Source organism: Panulirus ornatus, chromosome 48 (genome assembly GCF_036320965.1).
Source record: "Panulirus ornatus isolate Po-2019 chromosome 48, ASM3632096v1, whole genome shotgun sequence".
Lineage (NCBI taxonomy): Eukaryota > Metazoa > Arthropoda > Malacostraca > Decapoda > Palinuridae > Panulirus > Panulirus ornatus.
This window is the reverse complement of record NC_092271.1, coordinates 10,995,281-11,012,169: the sequence shown is the minus strand read 5'-3', so window position 1 is coordinate 11,012,169 and position 16,889 is coordinate 10,995,281. Positions and strand designations below refer to the sequence as shown.

At 49.7% G+C, this 16,889-nt stretch overlaps 1 protein-coding gene across 8 annotated transcripts in view; it reads right to left on the bottom strand.

The window, feature by feature from the left end:
* Positions 1–16,889, bottom strand: part of LOC139764080 (uncharacterized) — a 671,778-nt gene that overhangs the window by 426,480 nt on the left and 228,409 nt on the right. The window lies entirely within an intron of this gene.

Genomic DNA, 16,889 nt, shown 5'->3' with positions numbered 1-16,889 from the left:
CTCTATGATGATCGTTCTCATCTCGTACTTTATGGGAGAAAGAGAGAAAATGATACCCTCTGCGGGCTACCCAGGTAATGTTTTTAATTTCTTTTATGTGAAAATATTTGTCGGTAAGTACCAGAGGGTTTGATTACCCGAGACACTCCTTCACTCGGAGTTTGGCACGACCTGTCGTAATAACCCACCCACACACACACACACACACACACAACACGCACACTCACGGCAGCTTAAATTGGGTATAGCCACAAAACCACAATTGACTCAATTCAACAGCCAGTTTGATGAACTCAAAGCGTCCATTAAGCTAGTTTACTCCTGACATGAACGAGACTGCCCACCACCCACCCATCAACTCCCACCCACCACCTACAACCAACCTTTCCCCACGCTCCACGCAACACCCACCCACCACCTACAACCTTTCCCCACGCTCCACGCAACACCCACCTACGAACTCTTACCCTCCCATAACCTCCCTAACTCTACACGACATCCCCACCCCCACACTTCCTACCCATCCATCATGTCCTATCCACCCATAACCTCCCCATATTCCACAAAGTACACACCCACCACCTCCTGCTCACCCACAACTTCTCCCCTCCTCCAAGCAACACTCACCACACAGCACCCATCCACACCCTCTCCACTCTCCACACTACACTCACCACACAGCACCAATCCACACCCTCTCCACACTCCACACTACACTCACCACACAGCACCCACCCACACCCTCCCCAACCACCACACAACACCCACCCACAACCTTTTTCGTCCCCTTAAGCGCCAGCTACCCTCCGTGCCACTCCCTCCTTGCACTACACCTTCCCTTCAGCGAACAACAGCCATAATCCCTCACACCATCGCGTAAGACACCTTCTGCCCTACATCCACCCCTACGGCACACACACACTCCACCTTCTGCCCTACATCCACCCCTACGGCACACACACACTCCACCTTCTGCCCTACATCCACCCCTACGGCACACACACACTCCACCTTCTGCCCTACATCCACCCCTACGGCACACACACACTCCACCTTCTGCCCTACATCCACCCCTACGGCACACACACACTCCACCTTCTGCCCTACATCCACCCCTACGGCACACACACACTCCACCTTCTGCCCTACATCCACCCCTACGGCACACACACACTCCACCTTCTGCCCTACATCCACCCCTACGGCACACACACACTCCACCTTCTGCCCTACATCCACCCCTACGGCACACACACACTCCACCTTCTGCCCTACATCCACCCCTACGGCACACACACACTCCACCTTCTGCCCTACATCCACCCCTACGGCACACACACACTCCACCTTCTGCCCTACATCCACCCCTACGGCACACACACACTCCACCTTCTGCCCTACATCCACCCCTACGGCACACACACACTCCACCTTCTGCCCTACATCCACCCCTACGGCACACACACACTCCACCTTCTGCCCTACATCCACCCCTACGGCACACACACACTCCACCTTCTGCCCTACATCCACCCCTACGGCACACACACACTCCACCTTCTGCCCTACATCCACCCCTACGGCACACACACACTCCACCTTCTGCCCTACATCCACCCCTACGGCACACACACACTCCACCTTCTGCCCTACATCCACCCCTACGGCACACACACACTCCACCTTCTGCCCTACATCCACCCCTACGGCACACACACACTCCACCTTCTGCCCTACATCCACCCCAACGGCACACACACACACTCCACCTTCTGCCCTACATCCACCCCTACGGCACACACACACTCCACCTTCTGCCCTACATCCACCCCTACGGCACACACACACTCCACCTTCTGCCCTACATCCACCCCTACGGCACACACACACTCCACCTTCTGCCCTACATCCACCCCTACGGCACACACACACTCCACCTTCTGCCCTACGTCCACCCCTACGGCACACACACTCCACCTTCTGCCCTACATCCACCCCTACGGCACACACACACTCCAGCTACAACAACAATAACAACAACACTAGGGAATACATCACATTCACCTGTCATGCAAATTACCTCCCGACTCATCAGGCCATTGTCTGCCGTGTGGCCATAACGCCAGCATCTATCAAGAGCCGTCTGACCCTAAGTTCCTGTCGGGGCGTGTGGCCGTGGGTCTCTGTGAGGGCGTGTGGTCAGCGGTCCTGGCGGAGGCGTGTGGCCGTGGGTCTCTGTGAGGGCGTGTGGTCAACGGTCCTGGCGGAGGCGTGTTGCCGTGGGTCTCTGTGAGGGCGTGTGGTCAGCGGTCCTGTCGGGGCGTGTGGCCGTGGGTCTCTGTGAGGGCGTGTGGTCAGCGGTCCTGGCGGAGGCGTGTGGCCGTGGGTCTCTGTGAGGGCGTGTGGTCAACGGTCCGGGCGGAGGCGTGTGGCCGTGGGTCTCTGTGAGGGAGTGTGGTCAACGGTCCTGTTGGAGGCGTGTGGCCGTGGGTCTCTGTGAGGGCGTGTGGTCAGCGGTCCTGGCGGAGGCGTGTTGCCGTGGGTCTCTGTGAGGGCGTGTGGTCAGCGGTCGTGGCGGAGGCGTATGGCCGTGGGTCTCTGTGAGGGCGTGTGGTCAGTGGTCCTGGCGGAGGCGTGTGGCCGTGGGTCTCTGTGAGGCGTGTGGTCAGCGGTCCTGGCGGAGGCGTGTTGCCGTGGGTCTCTGTGAGGGCGTGTGGTCAGCGGTCCTGGCGGAGGCGTGTGGCCGTGGGTCTCTGTGAAGGCGTGTGGTCAGCGGTCCTGGCGGAGGCGTGTTGCCGTGGGTCTCTGTGAGGGCGTGTGGTCAGCGGTCCTGGCGGAGGCGTATCACCGTGGGTCTCTGTGAGGGCGTGTGGTCAGCGGTCCTGGCGGAGGCGTGTGGCCGTCGGTCCTGGCGGAGGAGTGTGGCCGTGGGTCTCCAGAAGGCGTGTGGTCAGCAGTCTTGGCGGAGGTGTGTGGCCGTGGGTTTCTGTGAGGGCGTGTGGTTAGTGGTCCTGATGGAGGCGTGTGGTTTTGGTCCCTGTGAGGGCGTGACCAGTGGTCCTGGAGGAGGCATGTGAGAGTAGGTCAGGGGAGGATATGTTGGCGTGGTTCCTGAGGGAGGCATGCAGGCGCGGATTCCTGGGGAGTGTGGGCATAGGTCTTGGTAGAGGCATGCGAGCATGGGTCCTGAGGAATGCATGGGGGCGTGTGTCTTGGTGGAAGCATGCAGGCGGGGATCCTGGAAGGCAGGTGGGCGTGGGTCGTGGGAAGCAGGTAGGCGTGGGTCCTAGGAGGCAGGTGGGCGTGGGTCCTAGGAGGCAGGTGGGCGTGGGTCCTGGGGAGGAATGGGACGTGGATCCTGGTTTGGGTCTCGGTAAAGGCGAATGGGTAAGGATCAAGGGGGAGGAGCTGTGTGGGCTGGGGTCTAAGTAGAAATGCCGGGAGAGGGTTCGCTCCATGTGAGTGGGCGTGTTTCTCTGTAGAGAACAAGAGTGTAAGGGGTTTAGAGGAGGCATGTGGGCCTGAGGTCCGATATAGGGGTGTAGGCGAGTGTTCAAATAGAAGATATGGAGGAATGTTTCCCAGTAGAAGCATGTGGGACGATCGGCGATGAGGCGTAAGAATAGGTCAACGTGGTGGCGTGTGGGCATGTGCAGGACCCTGAGAGAAGATCTGGGGGTCTAGTTCCAACTGGAGGAGTGTGGCGTAGGTCGCTGCTCGGGTGCGTGGGCGTGGCTCCCGGCGCGTGGCGTGGGTTTTGGCAAAAAGGTGTGGTAGTAAGTCTTGTACCTGGTGCGTGGGGCGTGGGTGCTGTTTGCGGCATTTGGGGCGTAGGTCCCTGGAAAGGTGAGGGCCACAGAGTAAGGTAATAAAGATCTTCCCAGACAGGCGGAATTCTAACAAGCTCGACAGGAACCAGTATGGGAGTAACCCTCAGGAGGTAAACATTTACGAAAGTTTTAACTAATTGAATGGGAAGAGACGCCAACCTGCATACGCCATAGAGGTTGGAGGGAGAAGGGCTTGAGAGCAGCCTTCAACTCTCCTGCCTGCCAGCCATACGAGGAATATAATGGTTTCTTTCACCTGAACTCTTGACCTCATCAGCTTACGATTAAAAAGGAAACCTTTCTGACTGGCGCATAACACAAACGCCAACTATTTCTATAATCTAATCGTTAATCGAAATACTAATCTTACTATCAAAGTGTGACAGACGAATGTACAGACAAGCGAGCAAGCCTGACAACATATACACGCGCGACTCCACACACACACAAATCCTCATACTGAATAAATGAATCACTCCAATACAACTCACGTACGATTATCAACGCTAAATGAAGGCACTTACCTTGGGTCCGGGAACCCTATTACAAGACATAAGTTCATTCACCAGGAGGGAAGGGTTGTCCTACCACAAGCTCACTTCGTGAATCACGGATTAATTCCTTTTAATCACAGCCTCAGCTAAACAGCATGAACAAAGTTTCGACTGACCTTACTGCTCGCAATCTTGCGTTAAGACCAACAAACACAAACATAAAAGCAGATACAAACGCAGGCAGGAGAGAGGTTGCACAAAGGCACACACAGCCGCAGAACAAACACTGATGCGCTGCTTTTACAAGACATACTTTAAACAAGCTCGTCCCAGCACGCGGCGGGCGGTCCACCTTCACCACTCACATTACTACCTTCACTTCCCCCCATCCCTCCTCTCTAGTGCCGCTGCCATACCCACAGTAAACCACCAGCGCCATCAATCACTGCACACATTTCACTCTCTCATCATGCCTTTAAATCTACCCATTTGTCCTTGAAATATTACTCTTTTCCTTTATAATTCATCATTAACCACAAGACGATCGTAAGGTCAACGTCTCTTAGTGTAAATGATCGTCCCCTTGATTTCTCACGTATAAACTGGCCCAGCCACTGGTTATTCTGGTTATATCGCGAGGAATTTGCTTTGAGCCCAAAATAAACAAATTAGCGGGAGCATCCACTGCCCAGCACGACCGTTAGGCAACGTTGCCACCAATCCTTGCAAACTGTACTTTGTGATATTGTTCTCCGTTATGTTTTCAGCTCCATCTCCTGCCGTACTATATCACCAGATTAATAGGACGCGATGCAATCTTTAATTTCAGCTCCGTATAAATCAGCTTTGAAAATATGAGGTTGTTTAGAATTATGGGGGCCTGCTGGATGGTATCTGTCGTCCGTGAATAATAACATGAAATTCTTGAGTTACTTCCCGCCTTGCAGGGGACCTCTTGACGTACTATTAACGTCACGTCATCAGAGATCATGGGATTAAATATTACCAAGAATGTGTCACACCAGCATCAACAGTGTTATACTGGCATCGTCCAGTGTTATACTGGCATCGTCCAGTGTTATACCTGGCATCGTCCAGTGTTATACCTGCATCGTCCAGTGTTATACTGGCATCGTCCAGTGTTATACCTGCATCGTCCAGTGTTATACTGGCATCGTCCAGTGTTATACTGGCATCGTCCAGTGTTATACCTGGCATCGTCCAGTGTTATACTGGCATCGTCCAGTGTTATACCTGGCATCATCCAGTGTTATACCTGGCATCGTTCCAGTGTTATACCTGGCATCGTCCAGTGTTATACTGGCATCGTCCAGTGTTATACCTGGCATCATCCAGTGTTATACCTGGCATCGTCCAGTGTTATACTGGCATCGTCCAGTGTTATACCTGCATCGTCCAGTGTTATACTGGCATCGTCCAGTGTTATACTGGCATCGTCCAGTGTTATACTGGCATCGTCCAGTGTTATACCTGCATCGTCCAGTGTTATACTGGCATCGTCCAGTGTTATACTGGCATCGTCCAGTGTTATACCTGGCATCGTCCAGTGTTATACCTGGCATCATCCAGTGTTATACCTGCATCGTCCAGTGTTATACTGGCATCGTCCAGTGTTATACTGGCATCGTCCAGTGTTATACTGGCATCGTCCAGTGTTATACTGGCATCGTCCAGTGTTATACCTGGCATCATCCAGTGTTATACCTGCATCGTCCAGTGTTATACTGGCATCGTCCAGTGTTATACTGGCATCGTCCAGTGTTATACCTGCATCGTCCAGTGTTATACCTGGCATCGTCCAGTGTTATACTGGCATCGTCCAGTGTTATACTGGCATCGTCCAGTGTTATACTGGCATCGTCCAGTGTTATACCTGCATCGTCCAGTGTTATACCTGGCATCGTTCCAGTGTTATACCTGGCATCGTTCCAGTGTTATACCTGCATCGTCCAGTGTTATACCTGCATCGTCCAGTGTTATACTGGCATCGTCCAGTGTTATACCTGGCATCGTCCAGTGTTATACCTGGCATCATCCAGTGTTATACCTGGCATCGTTCCAGTGTTATACCTGGCATCATCCAGTGTTATACCTGGCATCATCCAGTGTTATACCTGCATCGTCCAGTGTTATACTGGCATCGTCCAGTGTTATACCTGGCATCATCCAGTGTTATACCTGCATCGTCCAGTGTTATACTGGCATCGTCCAGTGTTATACCTGGCATCATCCAGTGTTATACCTGGCATCATCCAGTGTTATACCTGCATCGTCCAGTGTTATACCTGGCATCATCCAGTGTTATACCTGGCATCGTCCAGTGTTATACCTGGCATCGTCCAGTGTTATACCTGGCATCGTCCAGTGTTATACTGGCATCGTCCAGTGTTATACCTGGCATCATCCAGTGTTATACCTGGCATCATCCAGTGTTATACCTGGCATCATCCAGTGTTATACCTGGCATCATCCAGTGTTATACCTGCATCGTCCAGTGTTATACTGGCATCGTCCAGTGTTATACTGGCATCGTCCAGTGTTATACCTGGCATCATCCAGTGTTATACCTGGCATCATCCAGTGTTATACCTGGCATCGTCCAGTGTTATACCTGGCATCATCCAGTGTTATACCTGCATCGTCCAGTGTTATACCTGCATCGTCCAGTGTTATACCTGGCATCGTCCAGTGTTATACCTGGCATCGTCCAGTGTTATACCTGGCATCGTCCAGTGTTATACCTGCATCGTCCAGTGTTATACCTGCATCGTCCAGTGTTATACCTGGCATCATCCAGTGTTATACCTGGCATCATCCAGTGTTATACCTGCATCGTCCAGTGTTATACTGGCATCGTCCAGTGTTATACCTGGCATCATCCAGTGTTATACCTGCATCGTCCAGTGTTATACTGGCATCGTCCAGTGTTATACCTGGCATCATCCAGTGTTATACCTGGCATCGTCCAGTGTTATACCTGGCATCGTTCCAGTGTTATACCTGCATCGTCCAGTGTTATACCTGCATCGTCCAGTGTTATACTGGCATCGTCCAGTGTTATACTGGCATCGTCCAGTGTTATACCTGGCATCATCCAGTGTTATACCTGGCATCATCCAGTGTTATACCTGCATCGTCCAGTGTTATACCTGGCATCGTTCCAGTGTTATACCTGGCATCGTCCAGTGTTATACTGGCATCGTCCAGTGTTATACCTGCATCGTCCAGTGTTATACCTGGCATCGTTCCAGTGTTATACCTGCATCGTCCAGTGTTATACCTGCATCGTCCAGTGTTATACCTGGCATCATCCAGTGTTATACCTGCATCGTCCAGTGTTATACCTGCATCGTCCAGTGTTATACCTGGCATCGTTCCAGTGTTATACCTGCATCGTCCAGTGTTATACCTGGCATCGTTCCAGTGTTATACCTGCATCGTCCAGTGTTATACCTGGCATCATCCAGTGTTATACCTGGCATCATCCAGTGTTATACCTGGCATCATCCAGTGTTATACCTGGCATCATCCAGTGTTATACCTGCATCGTCCAGTGTTATACCTGGCATCATCCAGTGTTATACCTGCATCGTCCAGTGTTATACCTGCATCGTCCAGTGTTATACCTGCATCGTCCAGTGTTATACCTGCATCGTCCAGTGTTATACCTGGCATCATCCAGTGTTATACCTGCATCGTCCAGTGTTATACCTGGCATCATCCAGTGTTATACCTGCATCGTCCAGTGTTATACCTGCATCGTCCAGTGTTATACCTGGCATCATCCAGTGTTATACCTGCATCGTCCAGTGTTATACCTGGCATCATCCAGTGTTATACCTGGCATCGTCCAGTGTTATACTGGCATCGTCCAGTGTTATACTGGCATCGTCCAGTGTTATACTGGCATCGTCCAGTGTTATACCTGCATCGTCCAGTGTTATACCTGGCATCATCCAGTGTTATACCTGGCATCATCCAGTGTTATACCTGCATCGTCCAGTGTTATACCTGGCATCATCCAGTGTTATACCTGGCATCATCCAGTGTTATACCTGGCATCATCCAGTGTTATACCTGGCATCATCCAGTGTTATACCTGCATCGTCCAGTGTTATACCTGCATCGTCCAGTGTTATACCTGCATCGTCCAGTGTTATACCTGGCATCGTTCCAGTGTTATACCTGGCATCATCCAGTGTTATACCTGGCATCATCCAGTGTTATACCTGGCATCATCCAGTGTTATACCTGGCATCATCCAGTGTTATACCTGGCATCATCCAGTGTTATACCTGGCATCATCCAGTGTTATACCTGGCATCATCCAGTGTTATACCTGGCATCATCCAGTGTTATACCTGGCATCATCCAGTGTTATACCTGGCATCGTCCAGTGTTATACTGGCATCGTCCAGTGTTATACCTGCATCGTCCAGTGTTATACTGGCATCGTCCAGTGTTATACCTGGCATCGTTCCAGTGTTATACCTGGCATCGTTCCAGTGTTATACCTGGCATCGTCCAGTGTTATACCTGGCATCGTCCAGTGTTATACTGGCATCGTCCAGTGTTATACCTGCATCGTCCAGTGTTATACTGGCATCGTCCAGTGTTATACCTGGCATCGTCCAGTGTTATACTGGCATCGTCCAGTGTTATACCTGGCATCGTTCCAGTGTTATACCTGCATCGTCCAGTGTTATACCTGGCATCGTCCAGTGTTATACCTGCATCGTCCAGTGTTATACTGGCATCGTCCAGTGTTATACTGGCATCGTCCAGTGTTATACCTGGCATCATCCAGTGTTATACCTGGCATCATCCAGTGTTATACCTGGCATCATCCAGTGTTATACCTGCATCGTCCAGTGTTATACTGGCATCGTCCAGTGTTATACCTGGCATCGTCCAGTGTTATACCTGGCATCGTTCCAGTGTTATACCTGGCATCATCCAGTGTTATACCTGGCATCATCCAGTGTTATACCTGGCATCATCCAGTGTTATACCTGGCATCATCCAGTGTTATACCTGGCATCATCCAGTGTTATACCTGGCATCGTTCCAGTGTTATACCTGGCATCATCCAGTGTTATACCTGGCATCATCCAGTGTTATACCTGCATCGTCCAGTGTTATACTGGCATCGTCCAGTGTTATACCTGCATCGTCCAGTGTTATACTGGCATCGTCCAGTGTTATACTGGCATCGTCCAGTGTTATACTGGCATCGTCCAGTGTTATACCTGGCATCGTTCCAGTGTTATACCTGGCATCATCCAGTGTTATACCTGGCATCATCCAGTGTTATACCTGGCATCATCCAGTGTTATACCTGGCATCATCCAGTGTTATACCTGGCATCATCCAGTGTTATACCTGGCATCATCCAGTGTTATACCTGGCATCATCCAGTGTTATACCTGGCATCGTTCCAGTGTTATACCTGGCATCGTTCCAGTGTTATACCTGGCATCGTTCCAGTGTTATACCTGGCATCGTCCAGTGTTATACTGGCATCGTCCAGTGTTATACCTGGCATCATCCAGTGTTATACCTGGCATCATCCAGTGTTATACCTGCATCGTCCAGTGTTATACTGGCATCGTCCAGTGTTATACCTGCATCGTCCAGTGTTATACCTGCATCGTCCAGTGTTATACCTGGCATCATCCAGTGTTATACCTGGCATCATCCAGTGTTATACCTGCATCGTCCAGTGTTATACCTGCATCGTCCAGTGTTATACCTGCATCGTCCAGTGTTATACCTGGCATCATCCAGTGTTATACCTGCATCGTCCAGTGTTATACCTGGCATCATCCAGTGTTATACCTGGCATCATCCAGTGTTATACCTGCATCGTCCAGTGTTATACCTGCATCGTCCAGTGTTATACCTGCATCGTCCAGTGTTATACTGGCATCGTCCAGTGTTATACCTGGCATCGTTCCAGTGTTATACCTGGCATCGTTCCAGTGTTATACCTGGCATCATCCAGTGTTATACCTGGCATCGTTCCAGTGTTATACCTGCATCGTCCAGTGTTATACCTGGCATCGTTCCAGTGTTATACCTGCATCGTCCAGTGTTATACCTGGCATCGTTCCAGTGTTATACCTGGCATCATCCAGTGTTATACCTGGCATCATCCAGTGTTATACCTGGCATCGTTCCAGTGTTATACCTGGCATCATCCAGTGTTATACCTGGCATCGTCCAGTGTTATACCTGGCATCGTCCAGTGTTATACCTGGCATCGTCCAGTGTTATACCTGGCATCATCCAGTGTTATACCTGCATCGTCCAGTGTTATACCTGGCATCATCCAGTGTTATACCTGCATCGTCCAGTGTTATACCTGGCATCATCCAGTGTTATACCTGGCATCATCCAGTGTTATACCTGGCATCATCCAGTGTTATACCTGGCATCATCCAGTGTTATACCTGGCATCATCCAGTGTTATACCTGGCATCATCCAGTGTTATACCTGGCATCGTTCCAGTGTTATACCTGCATCGTCCAGTGTTATACTGGCATCGTCCAGTGTTATACTGGCATCGTCCAGTGTTATACTGGCATCGTCCAGTGTTATACTGGCATCGTCCAGTGTTATACCTGGCATCATCCAGTGTTATACCTGGCATCGTTCCAGTGTTATACCTGCATCGTCCAGTGTTATACCTGGCATCATCCAGTGTTATACCTGGCATCGTCCAGTGTTATACTGGCATCGTCCAGTGTTATACCTGGCATCATCCAGTGTTATACCTGGCATCATCCAGTGTTATACCTGGCATCGTCCAGTGTTATACCTGGCATCGTCCAGTGTTATACTGGCATCGTCCAGTGTTATACCTGCATCGTCCAGTGTTATACTGGCATCGTCCAGTGTTATACTGGCATCGTCCAGTGTTATACCTGCATCGTCCAGTGTTATACTGGCATCGTCCAGTGTTATACTGGCATCGTCCAGTGTTATACTGGCATCGTCCAGTGTTATACTGGCATCGTCCAGTGTTATACCTGGCATCATCCAGTGTTATACCTGCATCGTCCAGTGTTATACTGGCATCGTCCAGTGTTATACTGGCATCGTCCAGTGTTATACTGGCATCGTCCAGTGTTATACTGGCATCGTCCAGTGTTATACTGGCATCGTCCAGTGTTATACCTGGCATCGTCCAGTGTTATACTGGCATCGTCCAGTGTTATACTGGCATCGTCCAGTGTTATACCTGCATCGTCCAGTGTTATACTGGCATCGTCCAGTGTTATACCTGGCATCATCCAGTGTTATACCTGCATCGTCCAGTGTTATACCTGGCATCATCCAGTGTTATACCTGCATCGTCCAGTGTTATACTGGCATCGTCCAGTGTTATACTGGCATCGTCCAGTGTTATACTGGCATCGTCCAGTGTTATACTGGCATCGTCCAGTGTTATACCTGGCATCATCCAGTGTTATACCTGCATCGTCCAGTGTTATACCTGGCATCATCCAGTGTTATACCTGCATCGTCCAGTGTTATACCTGGCATCATCCAGTGTTATACCTGGCATCATCCAGTGTTATACCTGGCATCATCCAGTGTTATACCTGGCATCATCCAGTGTTATACCTGCATCGTCCAGTGTTATACCTGGCATCATCCAGTGTTATACCTGGCATCATCCAGTGTTATACCTGGCATCATCCAGTGTTATACCTGGCATCATCCAGTGTTATACCTGGCATCATCCAGTGTTATACCTGGCATCATCCAGTGTTATACCTGCATCGTCCAGTGTTATACCTGGCATCGTCCAGTGTTATACCTGGCATCGTCCAGTGTTATACTGGCATCGTCCAGTGTTATACCTGCATCGTCCAGTGTTATACTGGCATCGTCCAGTGTTATACCTGCATCGTCCAGTGTTATACCTGCATCGTCCAGTGTTATACCTGGCATCATCCAGTGTTATACCTGGCATCATCCAGTGTTATACCTGGCATCGTTCCAGTGTTATACCTGGCATCGTTCCAGTGTTATACCTGCATCGTCCAGTGTTATACCTGGCATCATCCAGTGTTATACCTGCATCGTCCAGTGTTATACCTGGCATCATCCAGTGTTATACCTGGCATCGTTCCAGTGTTATACCTGGCATCGTCCAGTGTTATACTGGCATCGTCCAGTGTTATACTGGCATCGTCCAGTGTTATACCTGGCATCATCCAGTGTTATACCTGGCATCATCCAGTGTTATACCTGGCATCATCCAGTGTTATACCTGCATCGTCCAGTGTTATACCTGGCATCATCCAGTGTTATACCTGCATCGTCCAGTGTTATACTGGCATCGTCCAGTGTTATACCTGGCATCATCCAGTGTTATACCTGGCATCATCCAGTGTTATACCTGCATCGTCCAGTGTTATACTGGCATCGTCCAGTGTTATACCTGGCATCATCCAGTGTTATACCTGCATCGTCCAGTGTTATACTGGCATCGTCCAGTGTTATACCTGCATCGTCCAGTGTTATACCTGGCATCATCCAGTGTTATACCTGCATCGTCCAGTGTTATACCTGCATCGTCCAGTGTTATACCTGGCATCATCCAGTGTTATACCTGGCATCGTCCAGTGTTATACCTGCATCGTCCAGTGTTATACCTGCATCGTCCAGTGTTATACCTGCATCGTCCAGTGTTATACCTGGCATCATCCAGTGTTATACCTGGCATCATCCAGTGTTATACCTGGCATCGTTCCAGTGTTATACCTGCATCGTCCAGTGTTATACCTGCATCGTCCAGTGTTATACTGGCATCGTCCAGTGTTATACCTGCATCGTCCAGTGTTATACCTGGCATCATCCAGTGTTATACCTGCATCGTCCAGTGTTATACCTGGCATCGTCCAGTGTTATACCTGGCATCGTCCAGTGTTATACCTGGCATCGTCCAGTGTTATACCTGGCATCATCCAGTGTTATACCTGGCATCATCCAGTGTTATACCTGGCATCGTCCAGTGTTATACCTGGCATCGTCCAGTGTTATACCTGGCATCGTCCAGTTTGAACTTGTGGTAAAAAAGACATGGTCAAGTCTTGCTTCTAATTCCATGCGGTAATTACCACCATCAGTGTTGACACCACCATCATCAACCACTACACCTCCTACAATGATCTACTTCTAACACAAGCACTGCTACAGCTGGTCTACAACCAGTGCCTCTAACACCACCCTCACTACCAGCACGAGAACTGCCTCAACGCTCACACCACTCCCACCACCAACAATGCTACCACTACCCTAACTACCCTATCATCACCACAATTACTGCCCATCACCCAGCAGACCCTCCATTCATTCCTCACACCCTATTCACAGAACGTAATCACTTACTACCTCTACTACCTCCATCGGTGTGAATACTAACTCTCCTTCCCCTCACCGTGACCGACCCCAGCCATTCTCCCTCATCATAAACTCTGCCGCCATCATCTGGTAAGTGTTTCTTTCTGGTTATCACATATAAATGATCTGTTACGGAGGTCTGCTCTCTGGCCTGAGCCAGGGCGCACAGGTATCTCATCCAGGTCACCCGGCCACCTTCACTGGAGAATAAGCCCGTAAAATTAATTCCTCATGGCTTTCCTTCAACGCCAGCTCTCAAGGCACGTCTGAGCATTGTATTGTGGGCAAGAACATAAACTATTGACTTTGTGTGTGTGTGTATATATATATATATATATATATATATATATATATATATATATATATATATATATATATATATATATATACTTTGTCGTTGTTTCCCGCGTTAGCGAGGTAGCGCAAGGAAACAGACGAAAGAAAGGCCCAACTCACCCACATACGCATGTATATACATACACGTCCACACACGCAAATATATATACCTATACATCTCAATGAATATATATACATATACACACACAGACATATACATATATACACATGTACATAATTCATACTGTCTGCCTTTATTCATTCCCATCGCCACCCCGCCACACATGAAATAACAACCCCCTCCCCCCGCATGTGCACGAGGTAGCGCTAGGAAAAGACAACAAAGGCCACATTCGTTCACACTCAGTCTCTAGCTGTCATGTAATAATGCACCGAAACCACAGCTCCCTTTCCACATCCAGGCTCCACAGAACTTTCCATGGTTTATCCCAGACGCTTCACATGCCCTGGTTCAATCCATTGACAGCACGTCGACCCCGGTATACCACATCGTTCCAATTCACTCCATTCCTTGCATGCCTTTCACCCACCTGCATGTTCAGGCCCCGATCACTCAAAATCTTTTTCACTCCATCTTTCCACCTCCAATTTGGTCTCCCACTTCTCCTCGTTCCCTCCACCTCCGACACATATATCCTCTTGGTCAATCTTTCCTCACTCATTCTCTCCATATGACCAAACCATTTCAAAACACCCTCTTCTGCTCTCTCAACCACACTTTTTTTATTACCACACATCTCTCTTACCTTATTATTATCTACTCGATCAAACATATGCATGTCGATGGGTTGGGCCATTCTTTCGTCTGTTTCCTTACGCTACCTCGCTAACGCGGGAGACAGCGACAAAGTATGATAATAAAAAAAATGAATTATATATATCTATGTGGTCAGCGTTCATCGCAATATATCAAAATAAACATTGTAAAACACTCTTTGATTGGCAGCTTTACCAAAAATCATCAACAATCTCTGATTCCCATGTTGTATACCTGAATCCAATCAGAGAAACACATGCAAGGTACAACTGATTGTGTCAGTGGCGGAAGGCGTAGCCGCGGCCAGGGGTCAGGACTCGGGACGGAGGATTGGGGGTGGTGGTGGTGGGGGGGGGAATGTGGCCGCCGTCCGTGGGGTCGTCAGCTGATGGGTTAAGCAGCCGGGAAGAGGTGAGATACATGGGTAGACACGAACCTAGGCAGAGGTCACGGGGCCCGGGAGAACCAGGTCACACGAGACCTGTCACAGGGTACAACAGGAGGGCATGACGACTGTAACAGGAAGTAACGGTAGAGCGGCAACAACAGTTGTGGTGGGCAAGACTGTGTGTGCCTGGTGACGTCCTTCATCGTCTGTTGGTTTTGATCGGGAGCCGAAGGCGCGACTGACGTCTGCCTGCTAGAGAGCGGCTGGGATGCCTTACACATCAACAGACAGATGTGAGGACGGGCACCAGTGTGAAAGGAACGGGAACAAGTGAGAATGGAAAGGCGACAAGTGTGAGAGGGATGGAGGCAAGGGTGACATGGATAAGTGTAAGGTGGGAGGGACGGGCGAGAGTTAGATGGATGGAGTACGAGTTTGTAAGATGAAGAGACGGTGAACAGTATGAGATGGAGACAAGTGTAAGTGGTGAGACATGTGGCAGATCACGTGGTAGTGTGAGTCAGGGAAAGTATGTCAGTCGGCAGTAGAGCCTCCAGCAGCCTCCAGCTGGAGGCCACGACCCTCCTCCTGTCTCAACTTTATCATACGATATCATACAAATGTATGTCCATTTATCATCATCTACTTATCTACCCTATCCATCCTTCATTCATTATGTGTGTATTTATATATATATAGCCATATATCATCCATCTGTCATCAATCTTCATCCATCAACTCTTCTCTATACTCAAGTCATCATTTACTCGTCAACCACGCCATCCATCAAACATCTTTCGTCGACCAACCAGCCAACCAATTACCCACCACTCAACACCTAATTACCACAGATAAGTTCATCCACCTCCACCAAGTCATTCACCCATCCCTCCATCTCCCGTCAGCCTGCCATTCATCCAATCAGCCCTACTCGACCATCATACCAACGTCAACAAAAATTATTCCCGTCCTACCATGACCCAGCTAGCTGTTCCTAGCGGCGTCTGACCGCAGGGCACTGGCACCAACAGAGAGACGGACGTCACATTACACATTAATCATGAATTTCTCTTCGTGAACGTCCGAAGATAAACGCGCAGGACCTGGGACAACAGACAGAGGTGCCAGAGTTGAACGCAAACGTGCGGGGAGTGAAATTAAGAGGTACTGGTATGGGAGGTGAACATGCGTTGGAAGACCAGATGTAAAAAAGTGAACGCACGGAGGAGAGTGAACTTAGATGAGGTGAAAGTGAACGACGTAGATAAGACGGGAATGAACGCTGGTGAGCTGGGAATGAACGCCCATGAGCAAAGAGTGAAAGTTAGATGAAATGATAACAATGTAAAAAAAGAGATGAGAGTGAACACAGATGAGCTGGGACTGAATGTATATGAGTTGAAAATGAACGTACATGAACTGGGACTGGCCGTGGACGAGCAGGGAAAGAACGTGTTTGACCTTATAAAGGTGAAGTGATCCGCTTTTCTCTTTATCCTTTTGAAGAAGTTGCATGATGCGGGAGGCGCACCACACAGGGGTCAAGAACCTCTCGGCAAGCATCAGCCACAGGCTGAGGGGGAGGTGGCCTCTGGCGGTATGACCCTCAGATACTTGGCCAGTGTCA